Source organism: Carcharhinus amblyrhynchos, chromosome 31 (genome assembly GCF_965287045.1).
Source record: "Carcharhinus amblyrhynchos chromosome 31, sCarAmb.v2.hapA, whole genome shotgun sequence".
In the NCBI taxonomy this organism is placed as follows: domain Eukaryota; kingdom Metazoa; phylum Chordata; class Chondrichthyes; order Carcharhiniformes; family Carcharhinidae; genus Carcharhinus; species Carcharhinus amblyrhynchos.
The window spans coordinates 4,377,746-4,401,231 of record NC_137354.1 but is presented as its reverse complement, the minus strand read 5'-3'; positions in this window follow the sequence as shown (position 1 = coordinate 4,401,231).

Here is a 23,486-nt window from a genome sequence, read left to right as displayed (position 1 = left end):
ATGGCTGATCTGAAGTGGATCAGTTCCACTTTCCTGCTTTCTCCCCGTAACCCTTAATTCCCTTGTCTGTCAAAAACCTATCTACCCGTGACTTAAATATATTTAGCAAGGTAGCCTCCACCACTTCAATGGGCAGAGAATTCCAGAGACTCACCATCCTTTGAGTGAAGAAGTTCCTCCTCAACTCCGTTATAAATTGCACCCCCCCCTTTATCTTGAGGCTGTGCCCCCTAGTTCTGCTGTCCTTTCTAAGTGGGAAGAACCTCTTTACCTCTACCCTATCCATCCCCTTCATTATCTTGTAAGTCTCTGTAAGATCCCCCTCAGCCTTCTAAACTCCAACGAGTACAGACCCAGTCTATTTAACCTCTCCTCATAAGCTAACCCCCTCATCTCCGGTATCAGCCTGGTGAACCTTTTCTGTACTCTCTCCAAGGCCAATATATCCTTACGCAAATTAGGGGACCAAAACTGCAGTACTCCAGTTGCAACCTCACCAGTGCCTTGTACAGTTTTAAAGTTTGTACAAATTTTAATGCTTGTTTATTAGTGTCACAAATAAGGCTTACATTAACACTGCATTGAAGTTATTGTGAAATTTCCCCAGTCACCACACTCTGGTGCCTGTTAGGGGCAATGTACCTAACCAGCACATTTTTCAGTCTGTGGGAGGAAACTGGAGCACCAGAGGAAACCCACGCAGACACAGAGAGAATGTGCAGACTCCACACAGACAGTTACCCAAACCAGGAATCAAACCTGGGTTCCTGGCGCTGTGAGGCAGCAGCGCTAACCACGGTGACACCTTACTGCCTGCTGATTGAAGGCAAATGGAATTTTGTCCTTCATTGCTAGAGGGATGGAGTTTAAAAACAGCTGTATAAGGTGCTGGAGAGGCCACACCTGGAGTACTGTGTACGGTTTTGGTCTCCTTACTTGAGAAAGGATATACTGGCACTGGAGGGGGTGCAGAGGAGATTCACTAGGTTGATTCTGGGAGTTGAGAGGGTTGGCTTATGAGGAGAGACTGAGTAGACTGGGACTATACTCATTGGAATTCAGAAGAATGAGAGGAGATCTTATGGAAACATATAAGATTATGAAGGGAATAGATAAGATAGAAGCGGGGAAGTTATTTCCACTGGCGGGTGAAACTAGAACTAGGGAGCGTAGCCTCAAAATAAGGGGAAGCAGATTTAGGACTGAGTTGAGGAGGAACTTCTTCACACAAAGGGTTGTGAATCTGTGGAACTCCCTGCCCAGTGAAGCAGTTGAGGCTCCCTCATTGAATGGTTTTAAGGCAAGGATAGATAAATTTATGAACAGTAAAGGAATTAAGGGTTATGGTGAGCGAGCAGATAAGTGGAGCTGAGTCCACAAAAAGATCAGCCATGATCTTATTGAATGGTGGAGCCGGTTTGAGGGGTCAAATGGCCCATTTCTGCTCTTAGTTCTTATGTTCTTATGTGGGCAGTATGTAGGAGCAGCAACTTGGACTGTAATAGGACTTGGCTTGGGGCTGAGCCAATGGTTTCCCAATCAAGTGAGAAGGAGGTTTCAGAGGTGATTGGGATTCAGCGGGGGGAGGGGGGGGGGATGTGCTTTGGGAGGGATAGATGGAGAAATAGAAACCTAAGGTTCCCTACATTGGGGGTGAAGTTGGACTAGAACATCATGGATAATTCCCCTATTCTGCTATGAAATAACACCAATGGGATCTTTGATATTAATGAAAAGAGAGAAGTGTTGCTGAAGTTCGTCCTCTTCCATTCATCAGGACAAATGCAAAAATACCAAATTTCAAACAATCAAAATTTACACCACAGGAGAAAAGGGTGCAGATTGGTTGGCAGATTTATTCTGATTAGTTGAGGCATTGCCATGGAGTACGGGGGAACCATAGGCTGCCCAGGTAATTCAAAAAAAAACATAAGACTTGAACATGTTTTTCCATCAACATGCAAACCAATCAGCAATTTTTATCTCCTACATAAATTGTTACGGGTGTTTGAAATTTGGCATTCTTGGATCTGTCCTAATGAATGCAAGATGAACAGTTTCAGCAACGTGACTCTTTTTTTTGGGTGGAGGGTGGCCTTTAATGTTCTGCCAAGAAGGTGGAAGGCACTTCAGTTTAACATTTTGGCTGAAAGACAGATTGGAATCATAGAATCATAGAATCCCTACAGTGCAGAAGGAGGCCATTCAGCCCATCGAGTCTGCACCAACAACAATCCCACCTGGCCTTTATCAACGTAACTCCACACATTTACCCCAGCTAATCCCCCTGGCACTAGGGTCAATTTAGCATGGCCAATCCATTGAACCTGCACACTTTTGAACTGTGGCAGGGAACCCATGCAGACACGGGGAGAACATGCAAACTCCACACAGTCACCCAAGCTAGGAATTGAACCCAGGTCCCTGGCGCTGTGAGGCAGCAGTGCTAATCATTAATCAGCCTGCCAAAACGAAAGCAATACTTCGCCATCCAACCGTTCTCAATCTCCCTTATTCGGAATGTTTCAGCTTGCTTATTCCAGTGAACGATAGCCTCCAGTTTAACATCTGTACATCACAAGTCATTGCCATGACACCAAAAAGCTGCCAAGTAAAGGTGTACTTATCCAGGAAACCTCCCAAAACCCACAGTTTAATTGTAGTTTGGTTTTATATAAAGGAGAGTTTGACCTGAATTAGAATCCTGAATGAGTACCCTTCACTGGGTAGTGACAGAGCAGTAGCTTGATTGAAGTGTGTGACCAGAAGCCCTTCAATCAGCTTTACTGCCCTCAATTACCAGTTACATTCTCTTGCTCAAACAGTCTGCCCAATCATCTTGTATAACTAAGTGTATAAAGTCTTAAAAAAAAATAAATTGCACTGATGTATGTTGTTTTTGCAGCCTTTTAACCTTGAAACTTCTGTGTTCAAAAGTTTAACTCTTCGGTTCAAAAATCACAATTTGTTTTTGTCAAAGGAAATTTTGCATGTCAGCTCCGTCTCTCATCAACTTTTACAGATGCACCATAGAAAGCATTCTTTCTGGTTGTGTCGCAGCTTGGTATGGGCTCCTGCTCTGCGCAAGACCGCAAGGAACTACAAAAGATCGTGAATGTAACCCAATTCATCACGCAAACCAGCCTCCCATCCATTGACTCTGTCTACCTCCTGCTGCCTCGGCAAAGCAGCCAGTATAATTAAGGACCCCACGCACCCCGGACATTCTCTCTTCCACCTTCTTGTGTCGTACCAACTGACTCAAGAACAGTTTCTTCCCTGCTGCTGTCCGATTTTGGAATGGTCCTACCATACGTTAAGTTGATCTTTCTCTTCACCCTAGCTATGTTTAGATTCCGCACTCTCTCCTTTCCTTCTCTATGAACAGTATGCTTTGACTGTATAGCGCGCAAGAAACAATATTTTTCACTGCATACTAATGCATGTGACAATAATAAATCAAATCAAATCAAAAGCTCTCTTAAACCTGTGACAGGAATCAGAATTATTTTCTTTTGAAAAAGGGATTGAAGAAGGTGTTGGAAACAGGACAGTCTCAGAAACTATTATTTATTTATTAGTGTCACAAGTAGGCTTGCATTAACACTGCAATGAAGTTACTGTGAAAATCCCCTAGTGGCCACACTCCGGTGCCTGTTAGGCTACACTGAGGGAGAATTTAGCACGGCCAATCCACCTAACCTGCACATCTTTTGGACTGTGAGAGGAAACCGGAGCAAACCCACACAGACATGGGGATAATGTGCAGACTCCACACGGACAGTGACCCAAGCGGGAATCAAACCTGGATCCCTGGCGCTGTGAGGCAGCAGTGCTAACCACTGTGCCACCGTGCTGCCCAGCATAGAGAGGTTGACTATTACTGCACTTTGTGTGATGGCCATTCTGAAATGCTTGCAATGGGTGGGATTCTCCTCAAAAAATTCTAAGTGTTGAATTCACATACTCCAGCAAGTAAATGCAGGTTTTTTTAGTGGGAGTTTCAAAATAAATCTCCCACACTCTGTGCACTGCAGAGTGCCTGAGCTGGGAAGGCCAGCAGGCCCAGGGACTTCAATCCCAGATTTCTGGTGCGGAGCTGACAGTGCCTGAAATCCGGCATCGGTGTACGCACGGATGCCCAGACACCCAGCACAGATCACGCAAACCGCCCGCCGCTCAACTCCCAGCCCACTGCGCTGGAAAAGCAGGCGGACAATATCCCCCCGTGCTTTTTGTGTACAAAAATCCACAACTAAAATTCCAGGACTCTTCCTTTCTGTTGGACTAGTCGCGTCCAATCGATTTGCAAGGTCAAAGGTAGAAAGCAGCCATGATGATTGGCAGCTTGGGGACAGAGGGCAGAGCAGATGTGAGTCTGAGGCAGCACCTGTCTAACCGGGATATCTTTTACTCTGGTACATTCGGGGCTATTGTTCACCAACAGCCCTTACTCAACACATCTGCTCATCCCCACCCTTCATTATCTTTCAACTCGCTTTCCTGGCCAACTTCTCATTTGCTGCCATCTACCAGATCCAAAACTCTGCTGCCCGTAGCCTACCTCTCACCTATTCCTGATCGCCCGTCTCCCATTGTGCCCACTGGTGTTCGCCAGCTGCCAGTTTGGCAAGGCCTTGATTTTGGGGTTCAGATCTCTTCAGTGCCTTTGTCTCTGTCTGTAACTGCTTCAAACCTCTGGGAACATTGCATTCTTCCCATTCTGACCTCCTGCACATTCCAAACTCGACCGTTTTCTTCTCTAGGGCCACCAACTATCTGGGCTCTAAACTCTGGGATGTCCCATAGCTGAACCTCACTCAGACTTTGAGGTGTCTTTCAAAACCTACCTCTTTCCACCTGCCTTTGTTAGTTTGATCAAGTGTTATTTGTCCAACAGGTCACTGGGAGATTTCTGGCCACTTTTCACATGTTGCTGTTATAAAATTCTTTTCTAGGACATGGGTGTCGCCGGCTGGTGAGAATTCATTGCCCATCCCTAGTTGCCCTTGAAACTGTGTGGCTTGCTAGGCCATTGCAGAGGTCTGTTAGTACATAGCTGTGGCTCTGGAGTCACAAGTAGGCCAGATCAAATAAGGACGGCAGATTTCTTTCCTCAAAGAACATTAATGAATCAAATGGGTGTTTCTGACAATTGTTTTATGGTTACCAGAGAATTCTTCATTGCAGATTTTTTTTTATTTGAATTCACATTTCACCATGGCGAGGTTCGAACACGGGTCCCCAGTACATTAGCTGAGTTTCTGGAATAATAGTCTAGTGATAATACCACTAGGTCATCACCTTGCCAAATAACCATGAAAAGAAAATTCCATGAGTGACACATGGGATCCAGTAGGTTGCCACAGAGGTGTTAAGTTCCAAGCCAGAAACTCCAGGGTGTTTTATGACGTTAGCCTGAACGCTAAGTTTTACATTTGATTTTGGCAACACTCTCCAGGGTGCTACCATTGACTGTGTAAGTGCTGCCCTGGTTTGCCTTCCCAAAATGCAACATCTCGCAATCCTTTGAGTTAAATGCTGACGGGCTTCACCTCACTCTCTCCCGCTCCTTCCTCACCACCTCACAAGTTGTTTTTCTTTCCAAGTTTTCTTTTCCCAATCCCCCTTCTGGGAGTTGTTGCTGAACCTGCTTCCCTAACTCCCTAAGCAGCATCTTGATTTAATAAATCATTCCTCAAGAGAAGTGAGGTGGAGATGGCAGCGTAGCGGTAACGCGACTTGTCAAGTAATCCAAGGGCCTAGACTAATCCCTAGTGGGGTGGAGGGGGATCAAATCCCACCACGGCAGCTAGTGGAATTTAAATAAATGAATAAATCTGCTGGCTCCAGTAATGGTGACCATGAAACTATCATCGATTGTTGTAAAAACCCATCCGCTTCACAAATGTCCTTGAGGGAAAGGAAATCTGCCTACGTGTGGTTCCAGATCCAACTTGGTTGACTCTGAAATGGCCAAGCAGGACAGTTCAAGGGCAATAAATACCAGCCTGACCAACAATGCCCACATCCCATGAAAGAATAAACAAAAAGGAAACTTCATCCTGACCTGAAGTTAGGGTAGAATCAGAGTTTTTGTGGGACAGGGAATGCCAGTGAAGATGGTAACATTTAGTTTGCATCTGACAATATGGGACATGTAGTGGGCCAAAATAAAACCTGCATGTTTAGACTGTTTCAAGAAGATTGAAGTAATAAAATAGGAAAGCAAACAGTTGCAAAGAATTATTAACTTTAATGACCCATTCCTAAGCATTTACTTAAAAAATGACATTGATTAAAAATAAATTGGGAAGCTAATGACATCTCCATGTTGCTGAGTAGAGAGAAAATGAAGAGTTTTACACATCAGTGTGAGGGAACCAAATCATCAGTAAAGCTCAGTAAAGGTGGCACGGTGGCACAATGGTTAGCACAGCTGCCTCACAGCGCTAGGGATCCAGGTTCAATTCCTGGTTTGGGACACTGCCTGTATGGAGTTTGCACATTCTTCCCGTGTCTGCGTGCGTTTCCTCCAGGTGCTCCGGTTTCCTCCCACAGTCCAAAGACGTGCAGGTTATGTGGATTGGCCATGCCCCTTCGGGTCAGGGGGATTAGCAGGGTAAATACACGGGGTTATGGGGATAGGTGGAATTGTTGTTGGTGCAGGCTCGATGGGCCGAATGGTCTCCTCCTGCACTGTAGGGATTTTATGATCTCATCATTAAAACCAAATACATTTCTATAGCACCTTTCACAACCTCAGGATGTCCAAGAGCGACTTGGATACTTTTGAAGTGTAGCCACTGTTGTAATCCAGGAAAGGTTGCGGGCAATTTGTGCACAGCATGATCCCACATAAGACACGGAGAAAGAGACAATCAGTGCGGAAATGAGCAGATGCAAAGGGAGAGGTAAGTTTGAGCTCGAGACACAGAAGCAGGATCAGGAATGACAATAAGAAAATAAGCACGAATAAATAGCAGTAAAATTCACTTTTAAAATATTGATAACAGTCTGGAGGGATGAATAATTCTCCTGCTTTAATAGGGATTAGTTTTAAGATTGTGTACACAGCCACCTTTTGTTTGATTGGTGGGGACCATAGCAGCAGCGTACATGATTGGGTTTGTCAGTCCCATTTTGTTGCTCGTACAGGGAGGTGGTAATGTCAGCGTGATGTCAAAGTACACACCCTTCCCAGCGGAGACACACAGGGACAGAATTAGAAACCAAATTGCACAATAAAATATTTAGATCGACAGTCAGGCCCCTTCTCTGACTCGCCATCAGACTCTGTGACATTTACAAACACATTTGAAAAGCAATTAATCCTGAGGTTATCTCAGAGAGGCCTCCATCAGTCACAGAATATCACTGTGCACAATGTGAACACCTCCAGCTCAGCAGCACTCTGTTCCTCCTCAGCTTAGGGGTAAAATACAGGCTGGAGCCCTTTGTACCGAGGTATTTTTAACATAACGCACTGACTGCCCTTCTGGCAGGAAGGCTACGGGCTCATTAGTTCCAAATCATATTGATTGCCGTGCTCTTCCTCTGAGACGATGCAAAGGATCAAGATTTTTCATAGGTTATCCGTTGTAGTTGATCCATCTTTCATTCCAATTGGTGCCACGCTGTTTATCCATCACCCTCACCCCCCTCCGCACTCTTTGAACTACGAGGGATCACTGAAGTGCAAGGGATATGGTCCCCGGAAGGGTAGGGGGTTTTAGTTCAGTCGGACAGCATGGTCAGTGCAGATTTGAAGGGCTGAATGGCCTGTTCCTGTGCTGTAATTTTCTTTGAACTTTGTTCTTCGTACACTAGGGCAGGCGATGGCCCAGTGGTATTATCGCTAGACCATTAATCCGGAAACTCGACTAATCTTCTGGGGACCCGGCTTCGAATCCCGCCACAGCAGATGGTGGAATTTGAATTCAATGAAAAGTCTCTGGAGTTACGAACCTACTGATGACCATGAAACCATTGTTGGAAAAACCCATCTGGTTCACTCATGTCCTTTAGGGAAGGAAATCTGCCGTCCTTATCTGGTCTGTCCTACATGTGATTCCAGAGCCACAGCAGTGGGGGTGACTCTCAACTGCCCCTGGGCAACTAGGGATGGGCAATAAATGCTGGCCAGCCAGCGACACCCATGTCCCACAAATGAATAAAAAAACCTCCCAGTGTAGCTGCACTTCCATTTTCACATCCTCATTCTCATTTTCAAAGGTGCAGTGGCCATGCTAAAGTCTCCCTCAGTGTTAAAGTAAATGTTTATTTATTAATCACAAGTAAGGCTTACATTAACACTGCAATGAAGTTACTGTGAAATTGCCCTAGTCACCACACTGTGGCACCTGTTCAGGTCAATGCACCCTAACCAGCACATCTTTCAGACTGTGGGAGGAAACTGGAGCACCCGGAGGAGACCCATGCAGACACGGGGAGAACATGCAAACTCCACATAGAGAGGAATCAAACCTGGGTCCCTGGCGCTGTGAGGCAGCAGTGCCAACCACTGTGCTACCCTGCAGCGTAGGTACAATCCCAATCCTGATTTTAAACCTGAAGCCTTGTGTGCACACACCTGGGTCACACTGTTCCTCACATTTGACATTCTTGCCTCCACATTTACAAAGGTGTCTGCAAACTCCTAACTCTTCTAAACTCCCAATGATATCGGCTTCACTCAGTGACTGGATGTTGTTAAAGCAGCAAGTCTATAACAGGCCACCCAGCACAAGTTCCCAGCAACCTGCTTCCCTCTTGCTTTGCACACTGCAACACCCAGGTAAATGAGATGTTAAACACAATGATAAATGAGCGCTTTTTATTCTGAATATTTAATGAGTCCTAAAGTTGAAATTGTCAGGAGGCATTTGTTAATTACTGCACAGCTTTGGGCAGTTACAAATTATACCCCAAAAATTCTCCGTAGACAATGAGTCTGCGTGAAACAGGAATCGCTGAGACATCAGCCGTGTGAATAGTACATGCAAACAACGCACAACCACACACATACATGCTCACTGATACACAACCACACACATACATGCATAAATTGACACATTTACGCTTGCACACTGACACATACACAAACATACACACGCTCATTGACATACACGCACACTGATACACACAAATGCATGTACCCTGGAACACACACACACACACACACACACACAGGTACACACAAATGCATGTATACCAGCACATACACATGTGTGCACGCACACACACACACACACACACACGTGTAAATACAAACACATTCTTCTTCATCTAACTTGGACGGCAAATTGAAAACCATAAGTTAAAGAACTCAACTATCCAGACACGGGCAAAGCTCTACGTGAGTTGTGATTAATGGGACACGTACTCAAAGCAAATCAAGTTTGAAATTTCAGTGCAGGGCCAATTGGAACCACACTAAAATATCTGAATAGTTAACTGAAGAAAATGGGAGGCAGGACCAGATTAACTCAGAGATTCTGGAGCTCATTCCCTGGTAAAACTCACCAAACACTGGAAAAGCTTCCCAGCATCGTGGCTGAACGGGCTAGCTGCAATTTTGAACCTGTGGGGGAGGAAGCAGTTTCTCTCTACCCAGTCTGTCTGTCTCTTTAACAATCATTAACACCTCAATTAGATAATCCCTTCATCTTCAAGACAATACAAGTTCAATCCACACACCCTAAACTCGTAATTTAGCCCTTTTGATCCCAGTCTCATTCTGGAATAAGAACATAAGAAATAGGAGCAGGAGTAGGCCATCTAGCCCTTCGAGCCTGCCCCGCCATTCAATAAGATCATGGCTGATCTGTCGTGGCTCAGTTCCACTTTCCCGCTTTCTCCCCATAACCCTTAATTCCCTTGTCTATCAGAAACCTATCTACCCGTGACTTAAATATATTTAGCGAGGTAGCCTCCACCACTTCAACGGGCAGAGAATTCCAGAGACTCACCACCCTTTGAGTGAAGAAGTTCCTCCTCAACTCTGATCTAAACTGCACCCCCCCCACTTCTTTTGAGGCTGTGCCCCCTAGTCCTGCTATCCTTTCTAAGTGGGAAGAATCTCTCCACCTCCACCCTATCCATCCCCTTCATTATCTTATGTGTCTCTATAAGATCCCCCCTCAGCCTTCTAAACTCCAGCGAGTACAGACCCAGAGTACAGAATGTTGCATGTGTGAGGATTCACAGCGTAACACCACAATTAGAATGCTGGAGAACACTATCAGTCCTCCATATTATTTATTTATTTATCACTGTCACAAATAGATTTACATTAAGACCATAAGTCCATCAGACAGAAGAGCAGAATTAGGCCACTCGGCCCATCGAGTCTGCTCTGCCATTCAATCATGGCTGATATTTTTCTCATCCCCATTCTCCTGCCTTTTCTCCATAATCCCTGATCCCCTTATTAATCAAGAACCTATCTATCTCTGTCTTAAAGACACTCAATGACCTGGCCTCCATAGCAAAGAGTTCCACAGCTTCACCACTCTCTGGCTGAAGAAATTCCTCCTCATCTCTGTTTTAAAGGATCGTCCCTATAGCCTGAGTTTGTGCCCTCTGGTTCTAGTTTTCCCTATTAGTGAAAACATCCTCTCCATGTCCACTCTATCCAGGCCTCGCAGTATCCTGTAAGTTTCAATAAGATCCCCCCTCATCCTTCTAAACTCCGACGAGTACAGACCCAGAGTCCCCAACCATTCCTCATACGACAAGCTCTTCATTCCAGGGATTATTCTTGTGAACGTCCTCTGGACCCTTTCCAAGTCCAGCACATTCTTCCTTAGATATGGGACCAAAACTGCTCACAATGCTCCAAATGGGATCTGACCAGAGCCTTATACAGCCTCAGAAGTACATCTGTGTTCTAGTATTCTAGCCCTCTTGACATGAATGCGAACATTGCATTTGCTTCCTAACTGCCGACTGAACCTGCGCATTAACCTTAAGAGAATCTTGAACAATGACTCCCAAGTTCCTTGTGTTTCTGATTTCCTAAGCATTTTCCCATTTAGAAAATAGTCTTTGCCTCCATTCCAATTTCCAAAGTGTGTAACCTCACACTTTTCCACATTGTATTCCATCTGCCACTTCTTTGCCCACTCTCCAAACCTGTCCAAGTCCTTCTGCAGACCCCCTGCTTCCTCAATACTACTTGTCCCTCTACAAATCTTCGTATCATCTGCAAACTTAGCAACAATGCCTTCAGTTCCTTCTTCCAACTCGTTAATGTCAATTAACGCTGCGATGAAGTTATCGTGAAAATCCCCTAGTTGCCACACTCCAGCACCTGTTCAGGTATTACCTGAGGGAGGATTTGGCACCAATGCACCTAACCAGAACATCATTAGGACAGTGGGAGGAAACCGGAGCACCCGGAGGAAACCCCACGCAGACAGTGACCCGAGGCCGGAATCGAACTCGGGTCCCTGGCACTTTGAGGCAGCAGTGCTAACCCCTGTGCAAGCAAATGTTCACCTGTGTAGAGAATCTCTGATGGAACACCACTGAACAGTTACTGGGGTGGAACTGACTGTTTTGTTCAGGCTCGGGTCCCCTTCCCACTGCAGTTGCTGATTCATTAATCCTCCTCAGCCGAATTTATTAACATTGCCGAGTTGTTCTGGGGCCATGTCATTGTGTCTCTCACTTCCACATTACCACTGCTACCCCCGGCACCCTCCCCTCCACACCGCCCCCGCCTCTCTCTGCTGAGGTCTGCTGTTTTTTAATCAATTTGTTTTCGCTCCCTGTATAATCAGATTGCTAGTTAATAAGGGTGAGCTATTTGAAGGAAATTACACGTCAGCAAACTTCCAAATAGAATTTGCTTTCAAACATTCTCCTATCTCAGCCACACTCGCCACTGCCGTAGAGTGAGAACGGAGAACTTGGCATTCCAGCCAAAACTCCCACTCACTTCCGGCAGCGACGGAGAATCCCAGCCGCGAGCAAGGACGAGGATGTTGCTACTGGTGTAATTGAAACTTGGGTCTGAGGAACACATTAACATCAGGGTGGGGAGTACGTGTCACTCATTATTCTACACACCTCACTCAAATTTAAACTCACCCGGGTTATTCACAATGCCTGAATTACTCAGTGTTAGCCTCTAAATCGAGGCCAGTCCCAATAAACAAAACCAAAGACTTGAATTTCTGTAGCATCTTTCATGAACACAGTTCATCCCTGTGCACTTTACAATCAGTGATCATAAGACCATAAGACCATAGGAGCAGGATTAGGCCACTCGGCCCATTGAGTCTGCTCTGCCATTCAATCATGGCTGATGTTTTTCTCGTTTCCCATAACCCCTGACACCCTCATTAATCAAATACCTATCTATCAATGGCATTCTTCTGAAGTGCAGTCTGTGCTGTAGTGTAGGAACAGTGAGAAATCTCACAACACCAGGTTAAAGTCCAACAGGTTTATTTGGAATCACGAACTTTCGGAGCGCTGCTCTTTCATCAGGTGAGTAACTACCAGTTAACCTTTGGGAAGACCCCAAACACCTGACACAATATGACAGGGGGTGCAGTGAATGCTCTCGCAGCTGAAGATGAGACCCTCACTCTGCCAACTCAAAGACTGCACAATGGAGGCCCCGAGATCCAAATTCAACCCCATCATTTTGCAAATGATACGTTGCTCCAGCCGCATTCAACAAACAACTCAACGTCACAATAATCCCCAAAATAACCCCCACAATAAGAGAGATTGTGAGTGTGCGAGAGAAAGAGTGTGTGTGAGAGAGTGTGTGTGTGTGCGTTTGTGTGGGTGAGAGAATGTGTGTGTGTTTGTGTGTGTGTGTGAGAGAGAGAGTGTGTGTGTATGAGTAAGAGAGTGTGTGTGAGTGTATGTGTGTGTGTGAGTGGGTGTGGGTGTGCGTATAAATGTGTGCATGTGTGTGTGTGAGTGAATGTGTATAGGTGTGTGTGTGTGAGTGTGGGTGTGGGCATCTGTGTGAGGGTATGTGTGGGGGTGTGTGTGTTTAGATATGTGTGTGTGTGTGGGTATGGATGTGTGAGTGTGTGTGTGTGGATGTGCATGAGGGGGGTTGGTGCTGGGAACAGCTCCCAATGTTCCTTTTGGATATTGTGGATGTTGCTCGAGACTCTCTCACATCTGGGCAGGTATCATTATGCAAAATCTGATGGTGCCAGGCAGCAAAAAGCCAGCACGATTGTCCTGATTCTACTTTGCAGCAATATGTTGCCACTCGTGTATTCCTCAGCTGCTGTCCATTGGCTTCGACTTCCTCGTGTCTCCCTCTCTCAATCACTCCACATTTCCCCTGGCCTTTGGCCTAGCTCCTAACTACAGACGGGACTCAGCAGGGGCCATTGGGTATGAGTTCGGAGAACCTTTGCCCAAGTTTCTGTTCATGAAATTGCACGCAGCCTCAACACATCTCAAACGACAAACTATCGGTGTATTTGGATAATTAGTAAGGGACCACCTGAGGTGATGTTAATGCAGGTACTGGAGCATGTGAAGGATCATTTATTGGCTCGCTGTTCTTCAATGAGACCTTTGTCACCAAGTTGATTAGAAGGAAGGGCCCCTGATGTGACAATAGAGGCAGTCATTCCGATTCGCTTGTGGCCTGCAGCATTCCTTGATGATCTTTGAGTTTGCTGCTTTGCCAAGGGGCTGTTTCTCGCACTTTATCTGTGGGGACCGTGACATTTTGTCATCTCAGGCCTCAGTTTAGCGTCACGGCTTTTAAAAAGGTCAGGCATTTATTAATCATTTGCTTAGCGTAATTGTAAGTCAGGTGAAGAACAAAAACTGCCAAACATCAAGCACATCACTACTCAAAACAACACACCACTAAATAAGAGAACACCAATATTAATATGATAATTACAGTGAAAAGCCTTTCCTAATATTAAACATTTGTTGCAGCAAACAATGATTAAAACCAATTTAACCCATTTGCACATTTACCTCATATCGACACAATGAGATTAGGTTATGAAAGGGAATATAATCAATATTATTTAGCTCAATTATCCTGACCAAGCAGACACAAGCTGATTAAAATGAGGTTCTACATTCCTTCCATGCGGATTGAATTCCCAGTGATATTGGTTTCCAAAATATCTCCAACAGAAGCTTTGCATTTCAGAATCATTCATTTGTTCTGTTGGTCTGAAAATAATTAAAATCTGCACTGATGTGTGGACAGCTATCTGTTAGTGACTGAAAGCCTTTTAGCATTATTACAGTTCAGCAGAATTGGACGCAATATTACAGCATAGAAACAGGCCAGATGGACCGTACCAATGTTGTCGTTCTGTACTAGCCCCCTCCCCACAGTCTCTCACCCTATCAGCAGATCGCCTGTCCCTTTCCCATTCATGACCTGCCCCTTAGAGAGCTTTGGATGGCACAGTGGTTAGCACTGCTGCCTCACAGCACCAGGGACCTGGGTTCAATTCCCAGCTCGGGTCACCGTCTGTGTGGAGTTTGCACTTTCCCCCCTTGCCGACGTGAGTTTCCTCCTGGTGCTCCGATTTCCTTCAAAAGACATGCTGGTTAGGTGCATTGACCATGCTAAATTCTCCCTTGGTGTACCCAAACAGAGTGTGGCAACTAGGGGATTTTTCACAGTAACTTCACAACAGTGCTAATGTGACCCTGCCAGGTTCGAAACATCAAGTCTATTCTCCCTCCACAAATGTTGTCAGACCTGCTGAGATTTTTCCAGCATTTTCTGTCCTTGTCCCATTGATTCCAGTTTGGCTAGGGCTCCTTGATGTCGCACTCAGTAAAATGTTGCCTCGATGTCGTGGGTGGGTCACTCTCATTTCCAGGGTTCAGCTCATTTGTCCATGTTTAGACCAAAGCTGTGACAAAGAAGCGTCATCCCAACAGAACGCAAACTGAGCATCGATGAGCAAATTGGTGTTGAGTAAGTGCCATGTGATAGCTGTGTTGACGACAAAGTACGTTGCTGAAGATTGAGAGTAGACTGATGGGGTGGAAATTGGCCAGGTCGGATTTGCCCTGCATTCTGTGTAGAGTACGTACCTCTTCCAATTTAAATCCTGGCCCCCCGATATTAGTAAAAAGGCCTTTGAAGGTTCAAATGAACTTTGCCGTTTCTGGTTATTACCAGGTGGTTCACCTAGTTTCATTCTTTCTTTGTAGGTTTTGTAGCAGTTGCATAGAACTGAGTGGCTTGCTAGGCCATTGCAGAGGGCATTTAAGAGTCAGCCACATATTAATCCATTCTGTATACTGGACCCTAACCCAGTGGATTACATTTTGTACTGCTGTGCTTTTACTTGTCTACACTACTTTCTCCTGCTATTAATCATTTTACAAATATGGTTTCCATGGTGAGTTGCTGTACATTCAAACTTGTTTTCTCCATTCATTTCTTACTGAAGGATATTTACGGATGTGAATTATATTCTTGCAGCCACAGCATTTCTCTCTGTGGACCTCGCGTTGGCTCAATGGTGCAACGCTCGATTCTGAGGCACTCTCAACGCAGCTACCAACAGTCCACTTCCTGTAAAAGGCCTGTCTACAAGCCGGCTCTCGAGGGTACGGTGTATTGTGTGATTTAGTTCCAGAGTAAATCAACCTCTCTCCCCTGCAAAACATTTTTATTTCTAGTCCCAGTAGAAGACAGTCGTGTGGGGCGGCTGGTCCAGTTTCACTCGTTGGCAATGGGTGTGCCCGTGTGACTGCCTCACATCCACTGTAGAAGTGAGCTATGGCCTTGACTCAGACTAATGGGTATCAAAGGGGCAATTTCCTCCTTCGCAGCGAATGGCACAGAAAGGAAACCTTTTAACTGATAAAGAATCCGGTTTCCAAAGCCCAAAACTCCAAAGAAGTGCAGTTTAGATGGAGCTGCCATGATAAATTTCCCGTTACTGTCCCAAGATGGTCAGTGACTGCTGTGGGATTAGGGGGATAAATATGTGGGGTTACGGGAATGGGACAAGGTTGTGGGACTGGTTAAGATGCTCAGTTGGAGAGTTGGTGCAGACTCAATGGGCCAAATGGCCTCACTGTAGGGATTCTATGATTCTAGAACATAGAACATGGAACACTACAGGCCCTTCAGCCCTCGATGTTGTGCCGAGCTATGTCTGAACCCAAGATCAAGCTCACTCCCTATCATTCTGGTGTGCTCCATGTGCCTATCCAATAATCAAGTGTCCGACTCCACTATCACAGCAGGCAGTGTATTCCACACCCCAACCACTCTCTGAGAAAAGAATCTACCTCGGACATCCCTCCTATATCTCCCACCATGAACCTTATAGTTATGCTCCCTAGTAACAGCTACATCCACCCGAGGAAATAGTCTCCGCACGTCCACTCTATCTATCCCCCTCATCATCTTATAAACCTCTATTAAGTCGCCTCTCATCCTCCTCCGCTCCAAAGAGAAAAGCCCCAGCTCCCTCAACCTTTCCTCATAAGACCTACCCTCCAAACCGGGCAGCATCCTGGTAAATCTCCTCTGCACTCTCTCCAATGTTTCCACATCCTTCTTATAGTGAGGTGACCAGAACTGCACACAATATCCCAAATGTGGTCTCACCAATGTCTGGTAAAGTTGCAGCATAACCCCCCGGCTCTTAAACTCAAACCCCCTGTTAATTCTGTAAGAAAAAAAAAGAAATCACAAAATCGCAGTTTAGTAGCAATTTCTGGATTGTCTAACAGTCGCCATGGAAACACGGTGAAATATTGCAAAGCAAGTGGCAAACTTTGATGAATTTATTTAATGTCTGCTGTTGGCGTGTTAGCAACCCTGCTGGCTAATTGAACAGTTAACCTTTGTGAGAAAGTTCTCCAATCAAATCACAAACGGGTCTCGTCCGTTCAAAGAATTTGTTTAAAACAAAAACTTAACCTTGTGAATAAATTGCAGGATGGCATCAGTTGGGAGCCAATTAGCTCGTGATAATTTAATTTGTTTTGGGAAAGTCTCAAATCTGAAGACGTTTATTTCATGGTAAGTTTTAATCGTACGATGATGCTGTAAAGGAAATGACTAGCTGGTTGTTTTAGCCTGTCGTGTACAGCGTGAAACCATCATGGCTCAGGACCCCCAGAGCCACCTTTTGGCATCTGTCAAGTGAGGTGAATTACCTGGAAACCCTCATGGAGGTGCTCGAAACAAGCCAGGAAAACCACGTCAATTCTGCCTCACATTATTCAGCACTTAACTTTTGTATGATGTGCCTCTTGGCGCAAGATGGAACCCAACCAGCTTCCTTTTGAATATATAGAATCAATTAACACTGAAAGTTTGAGTCAACAACTTAACTCTTCATCCAGTATTCTCTGGGAAGAGGAGGGCCAACCAGCAACACAACACAACGCTCAAGTACATCCTCAGTGTAAAATAACCAGAACCATTTGCAGATCATTCAAAATGTCCCACAATCATTTCCAGAAGTTACTGATTCACTATCAGTGATGTACACCAGGTTGTACTGAGAACTGCAAATCATACTTCACATTGACAATGTCAATCCCTCATCAAGAATAGAAGATGAATACTCCAATTACATCTTCTATGTGATTTCATATTGTGATCTGCTTGGGTCAATCACCACAATGCTCCTGAGTGATTGACCAAGATTGTGACATCAGGCACGTACACACGTTCTAGCTGAGCAAGCTGTAACTACTTCAATCAGGCCGTTGAGGTTAGCCTATTGGAGTATGAACTCCCTGATTAAGGATCTACTACCATGTCCTCACCAATCACCCGGAAACACCTTGGTGGGTCTTGTTGCTGCCAGGCTGCGGAGGTCCCCATTGGAGGTCCCTCTGTGGAGGGATCTCCCCCAACTATCTTGGGGACCTGGGTGGAGGGTGCAGCATGCATCAGTACTGTACAATTATAGGTTGTACTGGTTCACTGGCTCCCAAGCATGCCCTTTATACAACCTTGTGGAGTTCTTGGACCATGTTAATGCTCTGTTTTAGAGGCTGCACAACATTTTCAGTTTTCTGAAAAACCTTTTATTGATGTTTTGTTTGCACTTCAGTCCCACGCTCCTGGTCTACGGGCACCTGGTGCAGAGGAGGGTGGGGAAGGAGGAGGACCACCTTGTGAACCTGCTCCTGGGCCTGGTAAGACATGCCATTTACAGGTTCAGGCAGCAGGCGATCAATGGGGTTCATTCAACCTGACTGTCTGCCCCTCTACCGTGGCTATACTCGCAATCGGGTGTCCCTGGAAAGGGAGCATGCAGTGACTGAGGGCACAGTTGATGCTATCCATGCCCGCTGGGCACTGCAGGGACTGGGGTGTATTATTGATCCCCTAATCACATTTTAATTTGATGTTTTAAGTTTCTTTTTGGCTTTGTCTTTTGTTTTGGGCGGTTCCCCACCTTTTAGGGAACTGCCCCTTTTTGAGTTGTCCCTGCGTTAGTTTGATTTTGTTTATTTAGTTTAACTCAAAAGATATCCCTGATTAAGGATCCAATTGATGGGCCAATCAGGGAGCCTTTGCCTTGTATTTAACCGGGCGTGTCAGTTCCTCTGGCACTCCCGGAGGTAGACTGCTGGCTGCGAGTGCTGTGTGTACTGCTGTTAAAGTTTGTAAAGGGATTCTGGTGAAGGAACTTCTGCCTCCAAGCACTACCCTCTCGGGAACTCGGAGAGAATATTATCACCTTAAACCTGCACAAAAAGATTCCACACCACAAACGTCAACCGGCAAAAAATCGAAGACCGTTAAATTATTTCTAATTAAGAAAAAGTCAGAGGAGAGAATCTGTGAGACCGCATGCAGTTTGGGCTGAGGTTGTCATACTGAGATTACTGGTTGGTTTTTTTACCCTGCCTTTGTACAAGGAGTTTGTGACAAGTGTCTGGGGGCACATTCTTCTCAGTGTCGATATAACTGCCTGGTGCTGGTTCCAAATCACATCCAACAAATACTTGTGGAAAGTTCGGGCCAAGGTTCTCAGTGTAACAGAACTCCCGCTTTCTTACACAATGCACGCACCTTAACTCATTCACAGTTCAGAGTGTTGTTTTGAATTGTAGCATTTCTTTCAATGATGACTGCAATATTGAAGACAAAGATCCAATATCACAAGAGCTATTTATGGGTGGAATAACCAGCCTTAAGCACTCCATGTAATTGTTTCGAATCGCTGGGACAATCCATCGTACACGCAGAAAGAGGCATCATCCTGACCAGCAGTATTATCCTATTGATCGGCTCTGGTACCCATTGTACCCTCTCCACTGCCAATTTATCCCCCCTGAGGTGTAGCACCCAGGACTGAACATCACCCAAAAGAGAAAACGCTGGAAGATCTCAGCAGGTCTGGCAGCATCAGTAAGGAGAGAAAAGAGCTGACGTTTCGATGACCCTGCTATCGGTGGGAAACCACGGTTGGGGAAGAAGGGGTACATTTGAGAAGCAGCACAGTGGAAAGTGGCATCTGACAAAAGGCTCTGTAAAGCTGAAACATCACTTCTTGCCCTTTGTGTTGAAGTCAGCTTCGAGATAAAGACCAACATTCTGTTTGTTCTTTTTCTCAATCACTTTTGTGGTTCCGTTAAGGGATATGGAGCAAGGGCAGGGATTTGGAGTTTGGTCATAGGTCCGCTGCAATCTCATTCAGCAGGCTGGACGGGCCAAATATCCTCCTCCCTGTTGCTACATTCCTCAGTGGATGTCCACACATTTCAGCATCTTCACTCAGCTCCTCTGTCTCTTTCTGATCTTATAGAATCATAGAGTCCTACAGTGCAGAATGAGGCCATTCAGCCCATCGAGTCTGCACCGGCCACAATCTCATACAGGACCATGTCCCCATAACCCCATGCGCTTACCCGTGCTAGTCCCCCTGACACTAAGGAGCAATTTTAGCACGGCCAATCCACCTAACCTGCACATCTTTGGACTGTGGGAGGAAACCGGAGCACCCGGAGGAAATCCACGTAGACACAGGAAGAACATGCAGATTCCACAGGAATTGAACCCAGGTGCTTGGCACTGTGAGGCAGCAGTGCTAACCACTGTACCACCATGCCATCCTGGAAGATGATCTTTAACATTGCAATGTGGGTAGAATTGGACTTTAAAAAGTACCTGGATGAGTAGTTGGCTCACCATAACATTCAGGGCTATGGGCCAAGCACTGGCAGAGTGGGATTAGGTGGGCAGGTCAGGGCATTTCATGCATCGGTGCAGACTCGATGGGCCGAAGGGCCTCTTCTGCACTCTAGGATTCTGTGATTTGACTACACTGAGAAATTCTACAGCAATCGATACAAACACAGGTATAAACACAACAATATTGTATCCACAGCTGGTGTAACTTCTATCCAGTTTTACAGTGCTGGCCTGTTAATACCTGCAGCACAGTAGAGTTTAGTTAGACCAGGATCAGTGTTAATTCAGCAGACACTTGGGAAAAACTTTAAAAAAGAAACAAATTGCAGTTACTGAACTGTCTGGCGTATTGTTATCCTGCAATATGGTCTAATTCCTGTGACATGTAGCATTCAGCAAAGGTCAGGACGCACATCATCATCACCATCTAATCCCTGGTAGCATTCAGGGTCTGCTTTTATTGAGCAATGGTGACCTACAGCACACAGACTCTCAGGGATTAATAAATATCAAGACTGCATTAAACATGGGCCATAACAGACTCAATTCAATAAATTAGATTACAGATCCAGACAGCCAGGACTCTCCGTGAAAACTGGGATAAGAAGGCTGGTGTTGAAGGGTGAACCTGAAGAATGGAAGATTCTGTTGATCATCTAATTTTGACTTGCTGTTCAGTTCATATCAAGAGAGAAGGCTACTCCCAGTAATCAGCCTAGTAAACCTTCACTGTACTCTCTCTATGGCAAGGACATCCTTCCTCAGATAAGGACGCCAAAACTGCACACAATACTCCGGGTGTGGCCTCACCAACACCCCATACAATTGCAGCAAAACATCCCTATCCCTATACTCAAATCCTCTTGCTACAAAGGCCAACATGCCATTAGCCTTCTTCTCTGCCTGTTGTACCTGCGCACTTGCTTCCAGCAACTCATACATGAGGACAGGAAGGTCTCGTTGAGTATCCACCAAATGTCTGGCTCACACATAGAATCATAGAATCCCTGCAGTGTGGAAGGAGACCATTCAGCCCATCGAAACATCACTGACCCCAATGCCACCCAGCCCCTTTCCGCACAACACCTTACATTTACCCTAGCTAGTTCCCCTGACATTAAGGGGCAATTTACCATGGCCAATCCACCTAAGCCACACATCTTCAGGCTGTGGGAAGAAACCGGAGCACCCGGAGGAAACCCACACAGATACAGGGAGAATGTGCAAACACCACACAGACAGCGACCCAAGCTGGGAATCGAACGCAGGCCCCTGGCACTGTGAGGCAGCAGTGCTAACCACTGTACCACCGTGCTGCCCACACTGGCACTGGAGGAGGCCATTCAGCCCCTCAAGACTACTCCCTATTCGACTAGATCGTGACTGATAATCAACTTAACTCCATTTTCTTGTCTTTGCCCCTTCACTGCCAACCCCGCGCTCCCCCCCGCCCCACCCTTTGCCCAGTAAATGTTTATCAAAAGCAAAACAAATGCTGAAAGTCTGAAATTTGAAACAGAAAATGCTGGAAGCATTGAGCAGGCCTGATAGTATCTGTGGAGTGAGAAACAGAGCGAATGTTCCCTGTCATTGACTCAATTTTTAATGTTAAAAGTATATCAATGTCAGTCTGGAAAGCTCCTCCGATCGCCAGCACTATAGCCTTTTGGGGATTCGAGAATTCCAGATTTCCACAGCCCATTGTGTGAAGAAATGATTCATGACTTCCCTCAGTGTCCTACTTTGTTCTTGATTCCCCTACTTGGGGAAATCATTTCTCCTTGTCTACTCTGCGAGGTGGCAACCATCGAAAGTACTCAAGCTGGAATCATTTGACATAAGCAGAAAGCATTATGGGTCAATGACTCAGAGAATTGCCAAGGTTGCTATGGGAAAAACTGGTTTAATGATGATGGAACAGTAGAATGATGAGCTCATCATGGCCAAGTAAGAAAGCAGGCAGCAAGACAAGAGAACTGCCACCATCTGGTAGCAAAAGAGCAGCAAAGACAACAATTGATACGTCAATTGTTCATCACCATGAATCAGAAAAATACCTAACGCAACTCAAGTCCTGGCTCTGAAAATTGCCACGAGAAATACCACTTGTACACATAGAAACATGGAAACATAGAAGATAGGAGCAGGAGGAGACCATTTGGCCCTTCAAACCAGTTGCGCCATTCATCACGTTCATAGCTGATTGTCCAACTCAATAGCTTAATCCTGCTCTCTCCCCACAACTTTTGATCCTGTTCACCCCAAGTGCTATATCCAGCTTCCTGTTGAATACATTCAATGTTTTGGCATCAGCTACTTCCTGTGGTAATGAATTCCACAGGGTCATCACTCTTTGGGTGAAGAAATGTCTCCTCACCTCCATCCTAAATGGTCTACCCTGAATCCTCAGAGTGGACCCCTGGTTTTGGACTTCCCCGCCATCGGGAACATCCTCCCTGCATCTACCCTGTCTAGTCCTGTTAGAATTTGAGAAGTCCCTATGAGATCCCCCTCATTCATTTGAACAGCCCTAACCTGGTCAATCTCTCCTCATACATCAGTCCCGCCATCCCCGAAATCAGCCTGGTAAACCTTCGCTGCACTCCCTCGAGAGCAAGAACATCCTTCCTCAGAAAAGGAAACCAAAACTGCACTCTAGGTGTGGCCTCACCAAGGCCCTGTATCATTGCAACAATATATCCCTGCTCCTGTACTCGAAACCTCTCACAATGAAGGCTAACATACCATTTGCCTTCTTTACCGCCTGCTGCACCTGCATGCTTCGCTTCAGTGACTGGTGCACAAGGACACCCAGGTCCCTCTGCACACTCCCCTCTCCCAATTTGCAGCCATTCAGGTAATAATCTGCCACCTTGCTTTTGTTTCCAAAGTGAATAACCTCACATTTACCCACCCTGATGGACGTTCTCATTTTAAGTATTTAGATATATCTCACCTGTTTGCAGGGTGGAATTTTCCAGCCTCACTCGCCCCAAAATCGTAAAATCCCACCCAAGGTCAGCAGAGCTTCCCGTGCTCCGCCCCTCACCCGTTCCGATTCTCGCGGCGGGTGGGTCAGTAGAATTCCGGCCATAGTTTCATTGTGTTTTCAAATATCAGTAAGTATCTGTCACTATCGTTGTCTGAGTGACCTGCCAACCTGAAAATGACCCCTTTAGTCCAACAAACAAGAAACTTGACTTTATGTACAAAGAGCAAACAGCACAGGAACAGGCCCTTCAGCCCACAAGGCTGTGCTGATACATGGTTTCTATCCCTCTATTTGCATCCCATTTATGTGTCTATCAAGATGCACCTTGAACGTTGTTAATGTGCC